Genomic DNA, 23274 nt, shown 5'->3' with positions numbered 1-23274 from the left:
TGCCGGCCTTTTACTTGCAGGACCCCACAAAATAGCCAACAGTGGAAAGAGAATAAGATTGCAATCGCGAGCCATGTAACTGAGACACATCCCGGATATTAGGAGCCCAGAGTATTACATCCTTCAGCTCAGTGATAGCGCAGTGATTCAGTGTTAGGTTCAAGTTACTTTCTGCCTTATTTCTTACCTTTGCTGATTGCCTCCGTGGAGCCCTAATGTTTCTGTGTTGCCAACATGTTGTCAATCCCCAGTTTCTCCCCAGAAGAGCAAAGTAGAACACCTAATTAAACACCTGTACTCTCCCTGTTACCGCAAATCTTTCTCACCATTCATCAAAACAACAGGTTAGAAATAGAGGGGAAAATGAGTTGTTCGAAAGACTCTTCATCCTATTTTATCACAGTTTCTTGGTAATGAATTACACCATTACAGGAATACTTTTTGTACTTTGCATACCTTAAATGGATGACATCTACATTCGAAATTAAGTGCACATCATCTTTGCATTATCCTGGAATTGTATTATACACTTCTTCCTCCAGAGAGCTAAATGTTAAACCATCTAAGTTTCTGATAAATCTGATGTAGAAACAGAGGGATCATGTGCGAGCTACGATAATAAAACACGCTGACATTTATTCGTCACACGGTAGCCCACACACAAATAAAAAACTAACGTGCGTACCATATATCACATGGAGTTGTTGTGTGTGAGCAAACGTACTTGGGTAATTTACCAAAATAGAGATTGATTTAAAGAGTGGTAAAAAGAAAAGTTTGAAATTGGAATAGGTAAATGCCAAGGAGTGAATCAGCGCTGTAGAAAGCAACAATCATTGCTGCCAAGCTGCAACTTATGTCACCAGAGAAGAGGCTGGGATACAACTGCTCCTGCGCTTTTAAGCAAGGCACTTAAGGTGCACTTGAGTTGGAGGTTTTTAAGTAAAAATCAAGTTTATTCAGTAAATCACAAAGTTGCAGGTGTTTATGTGTGCATAAGGGCTCCAACTAAAGATATTTTGTTCGTTCTATAAAATGTCAGAAAATAGTGAAATATAAACTATTCGTTTTGTCTGACCAAAAGCCCATTTAATTCATAGTGACACAAATCAGAGATAAAAGCTGAAAACACTCATATTTAAGAAGCTGAAATGAGCAAATGTTTGGCACTTTTGCACTATTTGCATCTCAAGTTGCAGAAGAAAATATTTTGTCAGCAGACATATCGGCAGCAGCGATATCACCACACTGTTCCTGCTGTTGATCGACTAATCAATTAAACCATGAAGTGTGCGGTTGTGTGTTTGAGTTTGGTCTCAGACGAACGCTCTTCTGCTTTGATATTCATTCAGGGTGAATTTAATCAGATCCTCAACAAAGTGGAGCATCTTAATGAATCGCAACCCCACAGTGAGCTGCAGTGAGCCATATGAGAGCACAGACATCTGCTCGGCTATAAAGTTGGAAGACATCTCCATTAGCATCAGCCTCCGTATAAACAGAAATGCACATGTACGCACGCACGCACGCACGCACGCACGCAAGTCTGAAATAAAAAAGCTCAACATTAAAAATACAATACAAATACAGCCTAGATTCTATTTAGATGTAGGGAGCAAAGCATGTTACAAAAAATGACATAAACATAAATCTCATGAATTCAGTCCAAGGCTGATCGATGATCAAGGGTGATTGAATTGACAGCGCTGGCAACATTGCTCAATCCTGATCGGTGCACAGAAAGTGACATTACATTTTTACCAAACAGAAAATATCTCATGTGGTACAGTATAACCAAAACTGTTCCAACTTTGTCAGAAACCTTTGTGTTCACGTGGGACCCAAAGGCTCAGTCTGAGAATAAAAAGTTGTTGCAATTGTTGTAAGAGCAATGATTTTGATAATTTATGAATTCATTTAAGCAAAAATGCCAAACGTTATCTGCTTCCAGATTCTCACATGTGAGGATTTGCTGCCTTTTTACTTATATAAATCATCGTAACTAAATATCTCTGGGTTTTGGACTGTTGGTCGGACAAAACGAGACATCGAAGATGTCAATTTGGGGGCTGTGGAAAATTATAATGGCCGTTTTGCCACTCAGTATAGAGAGTAGAGTATACCAAATGATTGAAAAACATGGACACATAGTTCATAAAGAATAACAGGACCATGTTTTATATCCTTACATTACATTCACAAAATTAGAGAAGCATCATCTGATGGATGTCAACACTATTAAGGCCATCAACGTTAGGCTATCACTGGCTTTTTTACCTGCAGTGATAAAGACAATCTCTTCAACTCTTAAGCAGTCTTAGTTTGAGGGAGGACAAACTGCATCAGTTATGAGGGTTCCCAGCAGAGGGACGATAAGGTTACGGACCTTTAGTTGTGACTCTGTGGGGAGAGCAAAATGCAGGTGTGCTGAGCGGAATAATACGAAGGAAACTGAGAGAGGGAGGGTGAGCAGAGCCGGCAGTTTCACAAGCTGTTAACTGCGTTTAGCACAATGCTCATATCAGCTTTGATTTAATGTGCGTATCCTGCAGCCAGCCAGCATAAGTGCAAAGAAACTGCTGTACTGTGTGGGTAGCAGACACTTCTGAATGTTTCTAGTGCCTACTGCCTGCTGAATAGTCCAATAATATACAGACGTAAAATGAATTCAAAACATAAAAAACTGGACTTGCTTGGACAGACAAGCCTTTGTCCTTGAGTCTGTTTATTAGGTAATAAGTACACTAAACACCTGCAATCTACTACACTTGCTTAGTATACAAAGTACATCAAAGAATAGTTAGAAAAGTAACAATACCACAGAAGGAAAAGCCAGTGAATAATAGTTAAGTATTGATTAAGACAGCTTTTAATGATATTTTCTCCCAAGGGCCACATCATGATTAGCAGTCTTTATTTGTGGTCTGATGCTAACACATTTAAATAACAAGATTTCCTGTTACACCTGCAGATGGGATTCTGCCAACTAAACAGCCCATAAACACAACCATATGGTGCAGTTTATACAGTTTGGCTTCATTCTTGTGTCCTCAATATAAATCCAAGCTGAGCCAGTACACGCTTTACCTCTACTTTGGACAAAATGCCTCTTTAAAGTGGCAAAAAAAAGCTAAAAAAAAAAAAAAAAAAAAAAAAAGTATTTAAGATAACATTGCAAATAATTTAGATGAATCTTTGTTGTGGCTCATTTGTTCTTTCTGCATACTGGTTTACATGCAGAGAGCAAAAAGTAAATCAGTGGTATCTTCTAATTTGCCAAGCAACAGCGGATGCTGTTAGGTCATACTACTGCTGTTGCTGCTCCTTTTTTTTTTTTTTTAACCACACCTGTGTTCCCAGCTATAATATGACCTACATTACACAACATGTTCTAGTTATTTTTGGACAAGTGGGGGACTGATGGGCTCATGTTGGCTTGTTTCAATGTTTCTATAATGTAAGTCAAGGTTTAACATATTAATGTAAGAGTAGTGCTAAAAAAATATGGGGAAGCCAGCGTTGAGCTATCATTTTCTTGGTCATGGTTGATCCGGCTAGCCAAATTTTCTTCTGTCTCCCAAGCAGGTGTCATCATTAAGTATCAAAACAATCGGATCAGTAGGAAAAATGCGAAAGATTTGAGGTAATTCAGAAACTGTGTTTTCATTATATGGTTGTACAACTTGTCAGAGTTTATTTTTCAACTGTAAAAAATCCAGCAAAAGAAACAAATTTAAGGAATCCTTATCAAAAATGTTTGTTTACATTGAGTGTTTCTTATATGACAAAAGAAAAAGAAATATTGGCAAATATATCCGACATTAATATTGGTACTGACCTCAAAAACAGTGTTGGTTGGGCTATTAAAGCCAGTATCTCTAATGTTTTTAACTGATATCTTCAATATACTGTATACCTGTATGGTGGTGCACTTGCCACAAACATGACCTGTGATCATCTCCAACAACAAAAAAGACTGTGTTTCCTTGGCTTAAAATAACACTTGATCCCCTCCCACCCTCCAGAAAAGCCCAGAGCTTATGACCCTGGCCACCGAGGTATATGTGGAGGACAGCGAGCAGCACGATCGTGGCGCTGGGCCAGAGAGGTGACGCATATGTGAGCAGCTGAGTGCGTCAGGCTCTGGCTGACAGCACCACAACTCAGCAGTGTCCTGGATGGATGGAGGTGTTATGATGGAGGAAGTAGGGAGAAATAGAGAATGTGTGTGCATGTAGAGAGAAAAAAAAAGAGAGAAAGAAAAGAGTGAAATGCCCTGACTCCTACACTGCAATCCAATGCTGAGAAAAGCTGTGTCGCAGCACTGAGTGGGCGGGCTTCGTTTGAAAAAATAAATAAAAATAAAAGCTAGTGATGAAGAGTCTGGGAAAAAAAAAAAAAAAAAAAAAAAAAGCATCTCCTACCTTCAGTCTGACACACCACTGGGGTTACATCAGAGCAGAGAAGTGAAAAGCATGCAGCAAAAATAGCCAAACGGAAATGGAAGTGTTATAGAGATTTTCTTTGGTGGCCTTGAGACTCAGAGAGAGAGAAAGAGGATGTGCAGAGAAATAAAGAAGCTGGTATGGCTCCTGGTCTGCCTCCAGGCATTCCAATGAAGAGTTATTCTTTTATTTGTATCCATTTTTAATCCCTGGCTTCACACACAAAGGGACTACAAAAGATGTAAGAAGCAGACATCCCACCTGTACCACCCCCCTCCTCATTTCCCCCTCTTGCATGGTCTCTCCATCACTAATACTAATGCACTAATAGCACTGAGACTATGACAATCTCTTTTTTTGTCTTTGATTTCAGCCTGTCTTTGAACACAAGTAATACATAATCATTTAGTCTAATAAATGTCAGGAAATACAAAAAACGGCCATCACAATCTCGGTCTATAAATCGCTCGATTTGTTCGATGGCCCAAAACCCCCAAAATTGATACATTTACAAAAATATAAAAATCCTCACATTTGAGAAGCTGGAACGGGGAAATATTTGGCATTTTTCCTTACTTAAACAATTAATGAATCATTAGTTGTCCGTCCACTAAACCCCTCCCCTGAACAGCAGTTGTCCGATCATAGCTTTAGAAACAGAAACTAGGCATGACAGACCTGTCAAGCTTTGAATTGCTCCACATGCTGAAGCGGTGAAATGAGGCGGAAGTAAGAGTGACTCGGCAATTTAAAAGATTTTTGAGGGTGGTGTCTTTTTTTTAGCCTTTCCAAAACTAAAAACACAAGAGATTAAGTGTAACAGAGTTTATCTGCTGTAATGTAAGCTGCAAGCTAGCTGACAACCTTCAGTAGTAGTTAGTAGAGTTACTTCTAAAGCCAAAGAGCTGCATGTCATTAACAAACAACACTAGTTTGTCAGGTTACAGGTTATAAAAAAGCAAGTACACAATCAGCGTATTATTCCACTGTGAAAGTCAGGGTGCTATCAGAGTTTAGGCTAACGTTACAAGCTCTTTCTCTTGTAACGTTAAACTAAAAGCATACGGTTTGAAAATATAAACAAGTAGGTAGGCAAAACAGGGTTAAGTTTGAATGAAATAACAGTCTAAATTCATATTTAAGAATAACTAGCGCTACACTGCTACACAAGAACATCTTTATTTTCATGTCTTCCACATCCGGATTATTAACTTTTTGCCTGGAACATGCAGCTTTAGCCTCAATATTTTAGCACAATAATCATTCATGTAGCAATCAAGTGCATGTTTTAGACTCCTTTACAAAATCCTTGTTTTAAAATGAGCGTGCTGGAGTGTGGAGACTTTTCATCCAACTCGTGGAGCTAACGTTAGCTTCATTAGCAAGCTAGCTACAGCTGATCAGATGTGCCAGTGACAGTTGTCATTTCAGCCAACAGGATCAACAGTTTCTGACTAGAGATGACAAGCCTGCTTTTGTCTGTTACTGTCTGAAATCAAGGACCCATTGCTTTAAAAAAATACTACGAATTTCGAGTGGTAAATCTGACACGGTTGTCACTGAAAACTGCATATTTGCTGTGCAAGACCGGAAAGCTTGACAGGCTTAGAATCAGTAGTTTACATCCACGACGTTCCACTTCCGGGATTGCTCCGGTGCCGCCGGAAATTCCACCGGATGTTACTCTTTTCAGCCACATGTCCGCTACCTTCAGCTTTCTTTATGTTGGCATTCTAAACTCTGGACGATTTATGAGGACTATGGTTAACCTTTTATCAGATCTCTGCAGGGTAAATCCAGACAGCTAGCTAGACTATCTGTCCAATCTGAGTTTTCTGTTGAACGACTAAAACAACTTTTGAACAAACACATGTTCCACCAAAACAAGTTCCTTCCTGAGGCACCGTCACTCCGTCCGGCGCTTAGCACCGCCCAATGACATGTCAATAAACCATAGCACGTTTTTCTCCCATCCCGGAATGCTGTGTGGACTCGCCAGACCCTCCTCTGCAGCGCTGTGGAGGAAGGTCTGGCAATGCGAGACTATAGAATCAGTAACTTAGTGTTATAAGAAGTAGACAGAAGTAAATATTGGATATGTGGACAGCATGATGGACCAACACCGTCAAACTGCATCTGCTGTCGAGGAAAAAGGATTTGTGGTTATCCTGTTGTCGGAGATAATCTACACATCCCCATCTGCAGCACAAGAGGAGCATCGCCTATGGTTCCCATTGACCTCTGGCTGTCTACAGCTAGAGGAGGAGCTCATGCAACTCCTGCTAAGGTTGCAGATGTCTCTTTCTGCACCGACGAAGAGTGTTTAATGAGAAAAGGTTGGGATCCTTATGAATTCACACAGGGAGGCTGAGGGAAAGAGCTCCTGCAGCAGTCAGTGCTTGTTCATTATGGTGAAAGATATTTACTGCCTTTCAAATGACTACCTCAGTGAATGACAGACTGAGCTATTACCATACAGCATCTTAAATCTGATCCTTATTCCTGTTGCTTAGGGCCTCTCTGCACGGTGGGGATTTGTACGCTTCACAACAAAACCTGAAATGTGGAGAGAGAAGTGTGTACTCCACCCAAATCTCGTCTTTGCAAGCTACACTGAGGATGAACTCATTCTTAGAAGATCATTCAAGGATGTTTTCTAACACTGAAACCCATGAATGCAATAACTGGGAGAAACTGCTATTCGGTTTCAGCAACTCTGCAATCATTACTGCAACAATTATTTTTCCTATTTACCTCTACCTTTCACAAAGAAGAAAAATAGATGTTTACAACTTGATTGTTAGAGACACATCTCAAATGAATATAATTATATGTTCAAATGCATAAGCGACTTGACTTGCGTTAAAAATACAAAGCTCAACTTTGTAATTTAGACAAACAAACCTTAAGGGCAGTGCTGTATTCAGTGTCAATGACACAGCTCCAGGCTGTAGATTAGTATATAGTGCCACATTTAAAGTCTAAATCCTCTCTGGCGGGTTCAGAGAGAAGTTAATTTAACTTTACACGGACTGTCTGCAGGCTGCATGACTAATGTACATCATTTTGTCGAGTGCCCATTTGATGAAAATCGTTTTTGATAAGGGGAAAACTCTAAACTAGTTATGTTTTGATTGAATTTCACCTAATTGACGGGTACCGTATGCTAGTACCACAAAAAGACGTCTATAGGATAAAAAAAATCTTAAAAAAGAATACACAAAAGCTACCCAAATGACAGAATGCAATCACTAGGTTACTTATTTATATAATGATTTAAAGCTTAGTACTCCTTTATTCGGGCCACAGAGTTCACCAGCTAAATGCCAAACATAAAGATAAAAAAAACTCAGTATACATTGTCTCCAAAACAGCCACAAGCACAAAAACACGACAGTAAGGAAGGGGGTGTTTGATGTTGGATAGAAAAAGGCCAGCGGCAGACGAGAAGTGTCATTTTGTTTTTCTCTTCATTGCAATCCAAGTGCAATGCTTTCAACCTGCAAGTGGAGAACAATTAAGGAGAGGAGAAAGGGTAAAAGAGATGGAGGAAAAGAAAGAGAGGTGGACATTGACTATGGCCATAGTAACAGACAAAGGACATAGGATGGAGAGAGGTGAAATAGAAAGACGTCCGAGACCGTCCTTGCTACTGCGCCCTCTTTCATTGCGCTCTGTTATTCTTATCCTATGCTTGCCCAAAGCAATGCAATAATTCATTCCAATCTCAGTGTCATTGTGATGATAGGAGAGTGAAAAAACTAGACACACACACATGCACACAGTATACACACAGTATACACACACACACGCCATCTCAATTGCAATGGAGATGGGTCTACAACTGTAAACAAGTAGGCCTAAATAATGAAATACATATTAAATATAAAATAGACTGGGGGTTTGTCGAGCCTGTAGTGCCACAGCAGACACCCACACTTATACACTGTGTGGAGAAAGTAGGCTACGGTGTGGCTGGAGGTCTTTTATCATTATCGTGACAGCTACAGCCTATAATACAGTAACTATATGTACTATATTTAGAATAATAAAACACATGCAAAGTATGTCCTACACTAACCTGCGCTGCTGCTGTATCGTTCTTTCTGCTATTCTATCAAACTAAACCAGAATTTCATATTTCAGACAACATGTTTGTCAAGGTGGGCTAAAGCAGAATATTGTATTTCATTTTGATAATTGTTTAAAAACAAACTGCTGTCAACTTCATATAGAAAGAACTTTAAATCCAGAGATTCCTCGCAAAGTGTTTGTTGAGTACAAAAAATTCAACGATGGGTGAAAAAAAAGAAAAATGTCACAAACTCTGGGATATGGGTCAGTGTGTGTGTGTGTGTGTGTGTGTGTGTGTGTGTGTGTGTGTGTGTGTGTGTGTGTGTGTGTGTGTGTGTGTGTGAGTGTGCGTGTGTGTGTCTTCCTGATTTAGAGCCACATTTCAGACTAAAGACCAGTTAATTGGGGACACAGCTTTTGTCTCCAATTGGACAAGCCACCACCAATTAAAAGGTTGGGTTAAGTCTCCAGCAAATGAATGCGGGTCTATGTAATTTCCCCAAAAGTGACCTTAGTAAACGTGTGTGAGTGTGTGTGTGTGATGAGAGAGAGAGAGAGAGAGAGAGAGGGTGAGGGAGTGAGGGAGGGTACTCTACTGGTTTTCACAGGTCCATCGTGGATCTTACATCAATTTTTCATGTGCAGCCTTGGGCTGGGTACTTAATGCTGTTTGGGTGTAGGTCTCATTGTCTGGTACTTTCCTATCGTACTAAACTGGAAGGGCATTTTTGAAATTGTAGAAGGATTTTAATTTGTTTCCAACTGATGTTTTGATTATGTTTATTTCTTATTTTGTCAAACCAACAGTTCAAAACCCAAAGATATTCAATTAACAATGAAAAAACTGACCGAAACAATTAATGGATTATAAAAATCATAAGTAATGAATCGACTGTTTCAGTTCTATGTGAATGACTGTTGTTTCCCAATCTTTTGATTACACATGGAGCCAAAATAAACTAGAGTCTGGTCTTATTTGACATTCCTTGAAAAAAAGATAATGTGGTCTGGGGTTAGCTGGAGAGTGGGAACTGTGGTTGCAACTGATGATTATATTCATTATCATTTAATCTGTCCATGTTTTCATGTTTTTTTTTAAATAAAAGATGAATTGCTTTGTCTACAAAATGTGAAAAATAACCATCATAAGTTCCCAGACCCAAAGGTTATGTCTTCAAATTGTTTGATTTGTCTGCCCAACAGTCCAAAACCCCAAAGATATTCAATTTATAATAAAATAAAACAGATCAAAGCAACAAATGTTAATATTTGAGAAGCTGGAAACGACTGGTCGAAGCTGCAAGGAAGCTGGGGAGTGTTGAAAAATGTTCCGAATAATCGATTATCAGAATTGTATGTGATCATCTAATACAGTGCAAGTGTATTCATAAGTGTGGCACCATCATCCGACCTGTCAAAGCAGATAAATATATCTGGTGGCCTGATAAATCCAGTCCTTCCAGCGAGTGTCAGCAGGGGTTACAGCTACAAACATGGCTGCCAGCCAGCCAGTCAGACAGACATACACAGACTGTAGGTTTGAATTCAGATATGGCACGATAACTGTCATCAAACAGAGACAGGCGGCGGGATGCATTTGGACACACAGCTGGCGTGGGTTTAGTCCACGCCTTGATGTTGTGGTCCTCGCAATTGCAGCTTTTGTGAAGTAAACCAACCCCGCCGTTCGCTTATGCAACGTTGTGTTTTGCTGCATTTATCATGCGGTGTAAAGCGAGACAATATCCCTCAGTATGCTCAGCTAGCAAGGGCACGTCCTGCTATTCAAAGGCACACAGCGCTGAGCACCAATAATGAGCCCATCCACATCAAGAGGCACAATGAAAGCCCAGTTTTTCCCGACTGGCAAAACAGTCTCATGACCAAATGCACAATTCAGAAGGCCGCTTTGTGTGTGCAGGATTGTGGGTCTGTATAGGTGTCAGTGTGTGGGATGCTAAGAAGAGAAAAGATGGGTAAATTACAGCCTGGTCTCACAGAATTCCGTGAAATGAGCACGAACTGTTAACAGCGCATTACGTGGTGGTGGCACGGAATGTGTGAAAATTCTGTGTGGCCACCATGGAAAACAATGCCAAAGTAAAGTCAATGAGAAGATGACGTAGCATTAAGAGCGACTACGGTATTGAGTAGTATGAAAGCCCGAAAATCGGCATAGGGAGGTTGGTTTGGGTGGAGGATGGGTCAAACACAGGACTTTCACCCAGGACACCGGGGCTCGTGTCCCGCGTGTTACATTTCCTAAACCGAACTGTCGCTTTCTCGTTTTACTAAATGCAACCCTCCCCCGTTGTTGTCCCGTCATTGTTTTCCTAAACTCAACCATCCCGTCCCGTTGTTGTCCCCTGTCCCGTTATTTTTATCCTAAACTCAACCGTCCGTTGTTGTTTTCCTAAACCCAACCGTCCCGTCACGACCTTTTCCTTAACTTAAGGGGCCGTGTTCATTTCACGAAATTCTTCCGTGGGCCCATCACGGAATTTTCGGCTATTCCATGAAAACTGCCACAGATTTTGAGTTAAAGGGCCGTGTTCATTTCACAGAATTCTGTGAGATCAGGTTGGTAAATTACGAAGGAAATAGTGATGGAATAGATTGAGGTTAGTTTAAGAAATGGAGAGGGAGGAGGACAAGGGATGGCAAATGGTTAGCACCTGTAATAATGAGAATAAATAGATGATGAATGGGTGGAATGACAAAAAAGGAAGATGAGGGGGTGTAAGAAAATAGCCACTCCAGAAGGAATGAAAGGAAAATAGGAACAGTAGGACGGATGTAACAAGAAGCTGTGATGAAAACGTTAGAGCGTATGGATTGATGAAAAGAGATGAAGGAGGAACAGAAGCTGCCGCGATGAATGGAAGAAGACAAAGATGAAGAGGGAAATGACTTTAAAGGTGGAAGAGCCTGAAAGAAGCGAGGAGGACAAGTTTGGTTATGAGAAGATGTGGATAAGGAGGACTTGGGGAAAAGGAGGAGGATGGGAGGAAGAGAAGGGACGGAGTGGTGAAGACTCATTTGCCTACGTAAGGCTGGTACATTATGTCTTCCCTCCCTTCTCTCTCCTTTTGTTCTCTAGAAATATCTGAGTGGGTGGGAGAGCGAGTAACAGAGTGTGCGAGAAAGAAGGACAGTTACAGTAAGTGAAGCAATGACAGAGTGAGGGGGAGAGAAAAGGAACAAGAGTGATAGAGAAAGTAGATGACTAGTGAGCAGGCATGCATCGTTAGAACATTTTCAATATAATACCAGATGGGGATTGACCGATTATCGGCCCTGGCCGATTATCACAACCAGGGCAGTGTTTTGGCAGTTTGCAGATTATCTGTAACTGCGTTTTAGTTGCCTGATAACCGATAAAGTTATTAGATAAAGTTGGTCTACTTTGGCTCGGCTACAGCTCTGTGTCTGTCCCTCTGCTTCGGTTTCACTCACCATTGAGTCTGACTTAATGTCCCGCCCACAACACCATCGGACTATCTTTTACTGGGTATTATGTTTTCAAAGTTTCATATTTATCAAACAATTGCTTAAAGCATTTAAACAAGGTGTTGTGATGGAGTTTGTAACTTTGAAAACATAATACCCACAATATTTGTAACCACAATATTCATTTTGACTTAAAGATTTTCATTTTCACTGTAAATGAAGAGCAGCTCCAAATACCGGTTATCGGTTAATTAACTACTAATGATCAGTATCGGTCTTGACAAACCAGTATCGGTCGATCTCTAATACCAGATAACAATATTTTATTAGAAAAACATTTTTCAAAGGTGACCCAAACCATAACAGCAAAACTAATTAAACACAGAATGATGTTCAAGGATATCTCTGCAGGGTTCCCCGCAGCATTTTATAGTTATTTCTTCTGCTAACGTCAGAACAACCAATACTTTTGTATAAAATTACATAATAGGCTCATTAAGCTTCAGGGAAAATGAGCATCACACAGCAAAGGCCACATATTTAATGAGTAAGGTGTTTAAATCCTCAGCGGTTAAAACAACCGGTTTAATTAGTCGATTACCTGAAATTAAATGGCAACTATTTTGAGATTTCATGAATGCTTTTAAAGAGATTTTTCAAGCAAATGTTCAAGATTTGCTGCTTTTCTACGTCTGATGTGATAGTGAATTGAATATGTTTGGGTTTATGTTTATTTTTCTAATTTAGTGCTATTGCTATTGTTGTTGTTTCGTTTTCGTTTTGTGATGTGGCTGTTTCAATGTGTTCGAGTTAATACCAGCATTTAACGTGATTTTAGATTCATTTTTACCTTCAAATACTCTGATAGTCACACTGCTCGATTTTGTCTTATTAATAGCGACGTTGCTGTGTTCAAGGTGTTACCGAATGAGTAGGTTATCACACCAGATAGAAATGATGGAGCACAGCAGCCACAACAGAGCAAACACATCAGTCGGAGACAGGGCTTGACCCATGCTGCTGACACAGTGGAAAAAAAAAAAAGACACTCAACACTGCTCTTAAATCAAATACCTGAACCCTTCACCTTTAAACATACACATTGAGACGCCTACACAGTGCAAGAGCTGCTCAGACTTGCACTGTGAAACGAGCAAAATCCTGAGAAACAATTAACAGCTTAATGAATAGTGGCTCTTTCCAAAGCCAGTTTACTCCACTCACCACATTCACAACTGAGATTCCCACATCTACATCCATGCATTCCTTCCATCCATCCATCCATCCTTCCACCCACCCTCCCGCCCAGATTCATCTGGCTCACCTTTGTCAGTCGAGCGCCTCGTCTGCCCAGGCAATAAAAATCCTGCACCATAGTAAGGGAGATCCTAAACAAAAGGAGGAGATTGTAGGGACACAGAGAGGGAAAAAACAACGCGGGGAAAAAAAGCCAGAAAAAAGGAGGACAAAAGATAGAGGGGGAGAGAAAGAGGTAAAGAATGACCCAGACAGGCAGAGAGCTCTCCACAATGTGAGCAGCGAGGGAGGGCTAGCGCCAGGTGTCAGTACGCACACACTCACTGAGCCGCGCGGGCACACACACAATCACACACACACACTCACACCGGCAACTCGCTCTCTTCCTCCTCCTCCTCCTCCTCCACCTCTCGCTCTCTGGCAGCAATAACTCTCCCTCATCCTCCCTCTCTCTCTCTTCTTTCAGCCAGTGCAGAATACCTTAACTCTTTCAAAGCCAGGGATCTCTCCAAGAACGATTCTCTTTCTACTTCCACTTGTGCTAATAAGGCTGAACGATTAATATAAAAAACGGCAATTTCCAAATAGCAAAATAGGCGATTGTGAAGTGGCTTCAACCAATTTTTCTGACCACTTTGGGACAGCTGACACAAGCTGTACACACAAATGCCGAGCGGAAACGTTTAAGCAAACAGTTGCCAATTTATACATCCAGCAGATGTGGAGAAACGTTAGCATTCATGTAAGTCAGCTTCTTTTAGCTCTGTTTGTGGTCTCCACCAACTCCTAAGAACAATATCTGTCTCTTTAGCTGCTAAATGCTCAGTCTGTGAAGCGAACGTTAATGTTAGCTCAAGCTAGAGCTGGGCAATATATCGATATCGCGATATGAGACTAGATACCGTCTTAGATTTTGGATATCGGAAGATCGTAATATGGCGTAAGTGTTGTCTTTTCCTGGTTTTAAAGGCTGTATTACAAGTTACAAGTCATTTTCTGAACTTACCAGACTGTTGTAACTGTTCTATTATTTGCCTTTACCCAGTTAGTTATTATATCTACATTACTGATGATTATTTATCAAAAATCTCATTGTGTAAATATTTTGTGAACGCACCAATAGTCAACATCACAATATCGTTGCGGTATCCATAGAGGTATTTTGTCAAAAATATCGTGATATTTGATATTCTCCATATCGCCCAGCCCTAGCTCAAGCATCTGCAAGCGCAGAGCCGTCAACTGCATCATTGGCAGACGTGACTTAACAGCAGTTTTGCCATTATTACCAAAATTGGCCAATAGTGTAGCTGTTCTCTATTACTTTTTACGAGCCAAGTTTACTAAGAATTAGCTGATTCTATTCACATAGAAACAAGAGCAATTTGTGATCATGTTTGGCACAAATATTTCTTGTTTTATGCTATTTCGAGCACAAATACAGGCCCAGGGTTTTATTTATAGGACATAATTGCAATTATTGATCAGATAAAGGTATTTTTCTCAAATTATTCAGCTGGGACTTTTCCATAACTTGTAGTACAAGAGAGAAGTGAAGAGAAGCCTCTTCGCTTTATTCTATTTTAGTCATACAGAAGAGGCTGCTTAAAGTCGACATGCCCTTCTATATGGATACAGACTACATCGATATAGGCGACATCTTTTGAGCTCCAATATCACAGAGAAATAATACACCTGGGGCCTCAAAGCCCATCAGGGAAATAAAGCTGAAACATTCCTCTGTGAAGATTTGTGAAATTGTCTTGTGTGCTGGGACACAGAGAGGGGGCTTCTGGGTAACAGTAGCTCATGGAGTTTTGCAGAAATGCTCACATATACACCTCTAAAATCTTAATATCATGTCAAGTGTAGCTGCTGTCCTGTACATCAGCCAGGGAATGATGTCCCTTGGGATTGGAACTGGGCCAACATTATGGCTTAGCTGAACAAATTGAGCAATGGTAGTGTACCTACTGTAGCATAAGCCGCAAAAACAGGGTGCTAAGTACATTATATAGTGCAATTTTAGCTTAAAGTCTACCAAAAATGCCTGGTATTGGTAATACGTTATAAAAAACAAACAAGAGTTTTGTTTATTTAGTTTCCAAATTCATTTTTACATCCAGAATAATTCTCAGTGCCTGACTAATTGTTTTCATTCCTGTGATTAGTTTCTTGTTCAATCAGGTTTAGCAAATGCAGCGTTGCTCCTGAATACGTGTGGTAACTTTAAATTAAAGCCTGTTTGCAGACACCTGAGAAAAACTTCTGTGCATGTTCACGGGTAACAGAAGAGCAAGTGTTTCAGGAATCAAGTACCACACGCAGCTGTAGTAACTGATCTACGGCTCAATTATTCAAGTAGCTAACCGACAGAAAATTATGGGCAACAATTGATTGATGTAAGTCAGTTTTTAAGCAAAATGTTGTGTTTTTAATCTTCTATGATAGTAAGTTGAATATCTTTGAGGTTTTAGACAAACCAAGAAATTTAAAGGCCTCACCATGGAAATCGTGATGGACATTTTGACATTTTATACAGTACAACCACTTTTCAATTAATAAAAAAAAACAAAATCAACAGATTAATTGATAATGAAAGTAGCCCTGAACTGATCAGCCAGCAATAAAGATTAAAAATAGATAAGACTCAGTGTTTCTGTGTAACCAAATTTTAATAAATACTGATTTTCACTCAGGTTTTATGTTCCAAAACATCCAAAAGTTGTATCCTGCTCCAATAAGACACACAGAAACAAGTCGAGCACTCATTTAAAACGCAGCAAATACATGCATGAATGCTCTCACCAGTCACACGTTCGAGGCTTTCCATGACCATAAAAAACTGCCCACGTTGTCCCTGCTCAGTTGCTACCTAAGAAAAGACACCCTATCTAGGTCACAGCACCAACTGCTAAATATCAGTCACGCCTCAGCTGCGTACACGTCCCTTTAATCAAGCTGTCAACATTAACATAGAGTTGACACAGATCCAGAATACAGTCAATCATGAGATGGAAGGATGCAACAAACACTCTCACATTACGATTAAGAACTTCTTGCTTCGAGACCATGAGGAAATGACGAGAAAGAGGAAAAGGCCATAGAGGGATAGCAGGAAAGTGAGTAGAGCAAGAGGTAAGGGAAGGGACGCATCGAGACGGAGTGAACAGGAGTGAGACTTCCCACTATTGACGTTGTGATCAGAGAGCGGAGGAGAGGTTAGACCAACGCTTCTTTACCAACGCATCGTGCTGCCCACTCCCTACTGCTAGACTTGGAACGCACACTTCCCTTTCTACAAAAGAGCTGCATTTGAGAATCAAAACCACCGGCGATGTCAGTGTCAGTGGGATATTCGAGACCCCGCTGTGGGCAATCTGAGGGCTGACGGAACAAGTCTTACATGTACTGTACTGATTTTAGACACGCATCAGGGCTTTCATAAAGATTTATGGTGGCAATCAAAACCAGCAGTGCTGAATACAGAAGGCAGACTCGACCAACTGAGACATGACTCACTCCATCTTTCACACTTTAGAGTGCACTATAGTAAAAAAAGCATAAGAGGATGTGCTTCACTGTGATTATTGCGGCGATGGCGATACAAAAGGAACAATGTGCGGCTGAGTACCATTGACTGGAGTGAGTACCAGCTATTGCAGCAAGGAATGCACTTGACAGTATAGTTTTTTTTATATTCAGAAATTGTATACTATCTCTAAAGCTGTCTTCAAACGACTGCATGTACTGTATAATGACAGGTGACGAATGAAAGAGAAACCAATATAAGTAGGCGTTTTTCACAGCAGACATGTTGTCTCGTCATAGTACTTGTCATAGTGGGAAAAGCATAGTAACGTTAATGATAGCTCGGTTCCCAGTCAGCCACAAGAGTGTGACAGCGTGCACAATACCAGGAAGCAGCTAAATGGAATTCAGCCATCATTCATTTTATTATCTACACCTGGGCTTTTCCTACATGTCAAAATGTCTCCTGTGAAAGAGGTTTACGCGTGCATGGAGACACATAACTAGATGTTTTGATGAAAATGATGCACGATTTATACTACGGCCTTCACATCTCAACTGTACTGAACACCTGTTAATTGTCACCCATTTCTACTGACGTGAAGTGTGAAGATTATTACATCAGGCTGATACCAATACCTGGGCTTTGGGTATTGGCTGAGTATCTATCCGATACCAGTGTTTAATTAATACACTGTGTGGAAGTGACTGGGATCATTCTTCTTGAATAGATCGGCCCCATCATCACAGATACCCGATCCAGCTATATGAGTCAGCGTTGGCCCGACATCAGTATCAGATCTCTGCATGCCTAATCATCTGTATGATTAACTGATTCATCATTTAGTCTATAAAATGTCAAACAACTGAAAATGCCACTCACACATTGCCAGACCCCAAGGTGACGTCTTTAAATGTACCATCTTAACCAACAGTTTGAAACCCAGATATGCAATTTACAATGATATACAGCAGAGATAACAAACAAATCCTGACATTTCAGAAATGTAAACAACTCCTTTTTCTTGATAATTGACCTAAACGATTATTTGATTATCAAAATTGTTGATGATTCGATTCATAAATGAATTGATGAATCATTTCAGCACAACCTTTGATGACAAAAGTATTAAAGAGAGACTAAGCATCCAGTTTTAGCCTTGACACATTTTTTTAAAGCTGCATCTTGTAATAATCAATCGATCTTTATCTTATGATTTCTTTTGGATTTTCTCTAAACGAGAGTTAAATGTGTAGCTAAGTGAGGTTGTATAAATTATAAATGATCCCAAGAAAATATCGAATTGACTGTACATGTCATACTGATATGAAAACATATATAACCTGAAAATAAAGTTATAGTTCGAGTCAAATTTAATAATAGGGCTGCACAATATGTCATTTTTTTTTTTTTTTTAAATCATCATTGCAATATCAACAGGCGCAATAAAGACATCGCAGAGGCTGGGACATATTGCGAAAGGCACTCAGACTTTTTTGGTGTTAGTTGAAAGAAAATATCAGAAGAAACTGCACTTTAAAATGTGACTGCCATTCTTTTTTTTTTTTTTTTAAAAAGGTGCCTTTTATATTCAATTCAATGTTCAATTTGTTCAATAAAATGAATGATGGAAACGATTTCCTTTTCATATGTTTTAAATTCAACAAGCAATTTGTTGTATTTTAGCAGAACACTGAAAGCAGCAGAACGCAGTACACTTTAATATCGGTCTATTTATCGCAAGTATTTTCCTCATATCGTGCAGCCCTATTTAACAGCATGATATTGATTGCTGACTCTCAGAAAGGATGGTAGAAGAGGTTTCAGGCCGTCACATTCTTGAGCCTGAAGGACTCAAAGGAGGTAATTCACTCCACGAGATAGGAAAGGGCCACCGCTGACACAAGTCGTCTCTCAGGCCTCCAGCCCCTCGACAGGCCGTCTGAATTGTCTTTGACCTTCAGCACACTTTCGTTTTGCTACAGCTTTGTTACCATGGCTACCCGGTGACAAGGCCACAGGTGCCTGCTGATGAGGTTGGCAGCTTTCCGGGGCCGTGTCGCCCACCTGGTCGACACTGGTTATATTGTCTGTGACCCGACGCGAGGAGCGACTTCTCCTGTTCTTTGTTATTTTGGGAGGAGGCTGAAGAGGCCACAAGCAAGGGAAGTGATGAGGTCTTCCGAGTCCGACTGATGACCCCCCTCATGTCACAACTCAGGAAACTTTCACAGACCAACTCCGCACTGAGTCGTCTAACGCAGGAGGTTCCCAGGGGTCCTTGCTGGGGTTCCAGGGAGTCGCCAGCACAAATTTCCATCCAAACGTAAACACAATGATAGGATGTATGACCGATTTGGTCATGGGTTTCATTCACATTCTGTAATAAAAAATCTGAAGCAAAAATCCTATCAGGTGTGGGTCGGGGACAAAATCTTATCAAATGGGGGGTGCATAGTCTAATTTGTGTCAGTTTAGGAGTTACAAGACCAACGGAAGAACATTTTATTTCTCAAGCACTGATGAGGAAAACAGAATATACTCGTGCATATATCAACATAACAACTTTGCTCTGGCAGTTCCTGGTGCTGAACATTGCTCAGTCACCACTGCATAAAGGCCCCTCAGAAATAAATGTCAAAAGCTGATGGAAGACAGCTAAATGACACGTTGCAGCGAAGCTCAAAGAGGTTGTAGACATCAGGCTGTTGTCCTTAGTTACCAAAGGTCAAAGCTCCTCTCGACAGCTGTGCACCATATTTATTCACTGATTCATATATGACTATAGTCTGTTTTGCCGTCTACAGTCTGTGTTTACACAGCGTCTTAGGTTCACATTTAAAAAGGAAGAGGTAAATAAAAAGGAGTTTACAGATGAATTAACACACTATAACAGAAATATAATAACAAACCTGAGCTGAATACAAATAAGTAGAGCTGTAATAATAGGTTGATTGATCGAGTATCTGCAAATTATTTTTAAATTTGATTTGAGTTTGATTTGACTTTTATGTCATTGCAAATTGAATATCTTTAGTTATAGGCATCTGAAGTTCCCACAAAGGGCTCTGGGAAATTTGATGGGTAGGTTTGTACAATTTTCAGCCATTTCTTTATACAATTAATCCAAAAAAAATAATCGGCAGATTGATGAATAATGAAAAAAACTAGTAAGTTGTAAGCCGAAAATAAAGCATCCATCATTTCCAACAATGTGAAAATTAAAGTTACAATCTCATTGTCTTTGGCGGCACCCATGGCGATAAGCAGTAACTGCAGGTGTGTTTTTACATCTCACTTCCCAGAGATCCAAACAGTGTGTGACATCTGTAAGTTGCCAGTTGAAGAGCGAGTCTGTTGTGTTAGCTCCGCCTACCCTCTCTAGCAGACCAACCACTGGTGGGTGATGAAAAACGCATACACATACACATATACATATATATATAATAAAAATATAATCACGATTATTTCGCTCAATATTAAAATCACGATAATTTAACACAATTTCAACAGATGTTGCAATTACTGAACTTCAAAAACAGTGGAAAAAGTTAAATAAACCAACAGTAAAAAAACACAACTGTGAAATTTGCCTTAATTAAGTTGCCAATTAAACTTAATTTTTTCATTGAGAACACAAGAGAAAATAAAGAGTTTACTTGCAAAATGTAATGAGCTAAATAATAGTTTTTCTCTATTATTCTGTTTTTGTGATCATTGGGAGCCGAAATCATAATCACGATTACATTTTGATTGATTGCACAGCCCTACCGCTTGTGGTTTTTCCCGGGAATGTCGCCACAGACACCCAGTTTGAAAAACATGCAAAAGGGATGGCTTTCATCAGTGGGCCTTAGGCTCAATTACCATTGTGTTACCTAATCCGATCTATATGATCTAAATGATCTATACGTATTATTTGGGTCAACTTTAACATCTTGTCATCTGTAGTGAACGGGGCAAATGAAAGGCTAAATATGATATCCCTCTGCAGGAGTTCCTGCATGTTATCCAAACCTGGTCCACTGAAATCCCTTCATTCATTTATTTTCTCCCTGGGTTCATTAATACAGGAAGGAAGAGCAGTAGGTGCCAATCTGTCGCTCTGTGGAGCTTAGCCAGATTCAGCTCATGTTAAGCTGCTGCTGCCGCTCCTCCTGTAGCCTCTTACATCTATCTGATAGGTGGGATGATTAATTTCTACGCACAGTCACTGATGTTCATGGGATATTCCACAGCTTGCTTTGCATTTAAGTAGCAATATATATGTAAATGTGCAACATCTGCATATCCATACATGTCCTTCCATTGCTTTTATCAGATTTTACAGCACACTGACTACCGAACAGGTGAAACCGTTCATCAAAACATAAGCAAAAACTGATTATTTTCTGTTTTGGTGCGAGTGCAATCTAGATATACAACTGTTGATTTTTTGTCTACATCCAGATTGTCCATAATAATACATTTTCCAAATTCAGATAACATAAAAGGTAATTTAACCACTTGATAATTGCTTTTCAAAAAATTGCCAAAACATAGCAATTGTAGGTTTGGTTTTAAATTAACTGAAACACACCATGCATTTCTTTTTAGTCCCTACCTTCTATTTTATTCAAAAAATACCGAATACAGTTAAAATCACACTGGAAATCAACAGATACAATATGAAAACAAAGGATTGCACATTTATATTTTCAAGCTTTGGAAATAATTCAATTTTGGAATAGCGGCATGTAAAAGAGCAGCCTAATAATAGCAGTTAATGTGTTAACTGTGTTAATGCTCCATTTACTATGTATGAAAGAGGGTGTGAGTGGCAGACAAACCACAGAATTATTCAAATCTAAAGTCATGAAAACAAGGCAATAATAGAAAATGTCACCACCACAATTCCAGCAGTCCCCATTATGAAAACTTGATAGCATATTTATCATTTCACCTGTAATATTTTAAATTAACAAATTTTGAAAATACCACAATGAAGAAGTTTAGGGCTTGTGTGCTGCGGTCACTTAGAGAAGCCCCGTTCATCTAAACACACCGCCATAACACAGAGTTGAATATGAAACAGCAAAATATCTCTTTAACAAAAGTATATTGATCCATTCTATCAGTAATGAAAAAAATTAAATAAGTATAGGCATAATATAGGTCAATATGTACAAGGTATCTTAAAAAGGTACACGGTGTAGGAATTTCTCCCATCTAGCGGTGAAATTGTATTTTGCATTCAAACGAATAGTGCTCTCTAGCACCTCGCTTTTTCAAATGCGTGTTGCAACTACGTAGCCGGTATGAATGAAGACATTGATTTTAGCAAATAAAATACTTAAAATACTACACAGTGTACCTTTAAAACTATAGTTCGTAGTTTCTGTCGCTCCCCATGAGGAATTCTAAGTAATGATAACAAAACTGGCGCGTCCACATGATAAAAGCCTTCTGTGATCGCGCACCGCCCCCACCCCTCCTCCTCCACGCTGCTTGTTACCAAGGAGGACACGGAGGATTAAAAAAAAACATGGACTCTTCAGAAGAGGTAATTATCTTTTTTTATAGATAATTTTTTGGGGCTTTTATGCCTTTAATGGACAGGTGAGCTAGGTGAGAAAGGGGAAAGACATGCAGGAAATCGTCACAGGTCGGACTCGAACCCTGGACCTCTGCGTCAAGGCATAAACCTCTATGTATATGTGCGCCTGCTCCACCAACTGAGCCAACCCGGCCACACAGAGGTAATTATCTTCACTTGATTTTCTGTGCGTGAAAGTCACCGGATGACACTATTTTCTGAACATAGCCATACTGACAAACACAGAGAGAGTTGTGTGGAGGTGATAGTCTTAATTAGCTTTGTAGCAACTCATTTGACGATGGATTGAATGTAACGGGCGTTCATTAATATCAAAAAGTTACACACTAAAGCTTTAAGGTCACATTTGTGAGAAAATACTTATCATATGACTTCACTAGAATTGCCCACATTGGCAGGTGGGCTTATCTGCAGTTTAAGATCGACAACAATCACGATTACACTGCATCAGGCATGTGTTGTGTCACTCCTCGTCCTCGTGCCTTAGAGCTCAAAGCATGTTTGCTGATCTGATGATCTCTAATTAGATTTCTCCCCGACTGTGGAAAATGAGCCATCAATTAGAGTGCTGTGATTAGGGGGAGCGATTTGATTCCTGTCAAGCACCTGCTGCCTATCAGAGTTACTGGAACGTTCCACGTCTGACTGAAGGGAGGAAACGTGGACGAAAATAAAAAAGGGGGTTGTTCTGGGGTGTACTGACATTTTTGACAACGGGCCTTTTTTGTTTGTTTTTTTGTGTGTGAAGTAAGTATATCCATTCTTTCCTGAATTTTTAATTTGACTTTTTGGAGAAATTTTGCAAACAGCTAATGTCATTGTCCACTGTCCCTGTATGGTTTTAGCATTAATTCAAAAGCTTAACTACAATTGATGATCTGAACGCGAACTGTTAAGAAAGTGACTTCCTGATCTGTATT

At 39.8% G+C, this 23274-nt stretch overlaps 1 protein-coding gene across 5 annotated transcripts in view; it reads right to left on the bottom strand.

The window, feature by feature from the left end:
* tanc2b (tetratricopeptide repeat, ankyrin repeat and coiled-coil containing 2b) overlaps positions 1 to 23274 on the bottom strand; it is a 156840-nt gene that overhangs the window by 84142 nt on the left and 49424 nt on the right. Inside the window, exon 1 of one of the 5 annotated variants that reach the window (XM_028567229.1) lies at positions 13294 to 13399. The exons of the other annotated variants lie outside the window; for them this stretch is intronic. The gene's annotated coding sequence lies outside the window, so the exon portion shown is untranslated. Of the gene's footprint in view, positions 1 to 13293; positions 13400 to 23274 lie in introns of those variants that run through there. 5 annotated transcript variants of the gene reach the window in all.

This window comes from Perca flavescens, chromosome 21 (assembly GCF_004354835.1).
Source record: "Perca flavescens isolate YP-PL-M2 chromosome 21, PFLA_1.0, whole genome shotgun sequence".
Classification (NCBI taxonomy): domain Eukaryota; kingdom Metazoa; phylum Chordata; class Actinopteri; order Perciformes; family Percidae; genus Perca; species Perca flavescens.
Note: the sequence above shows the minus strand (reverse complement) of the source record. Positions and strands in the feature narration are given on the sequence as shown.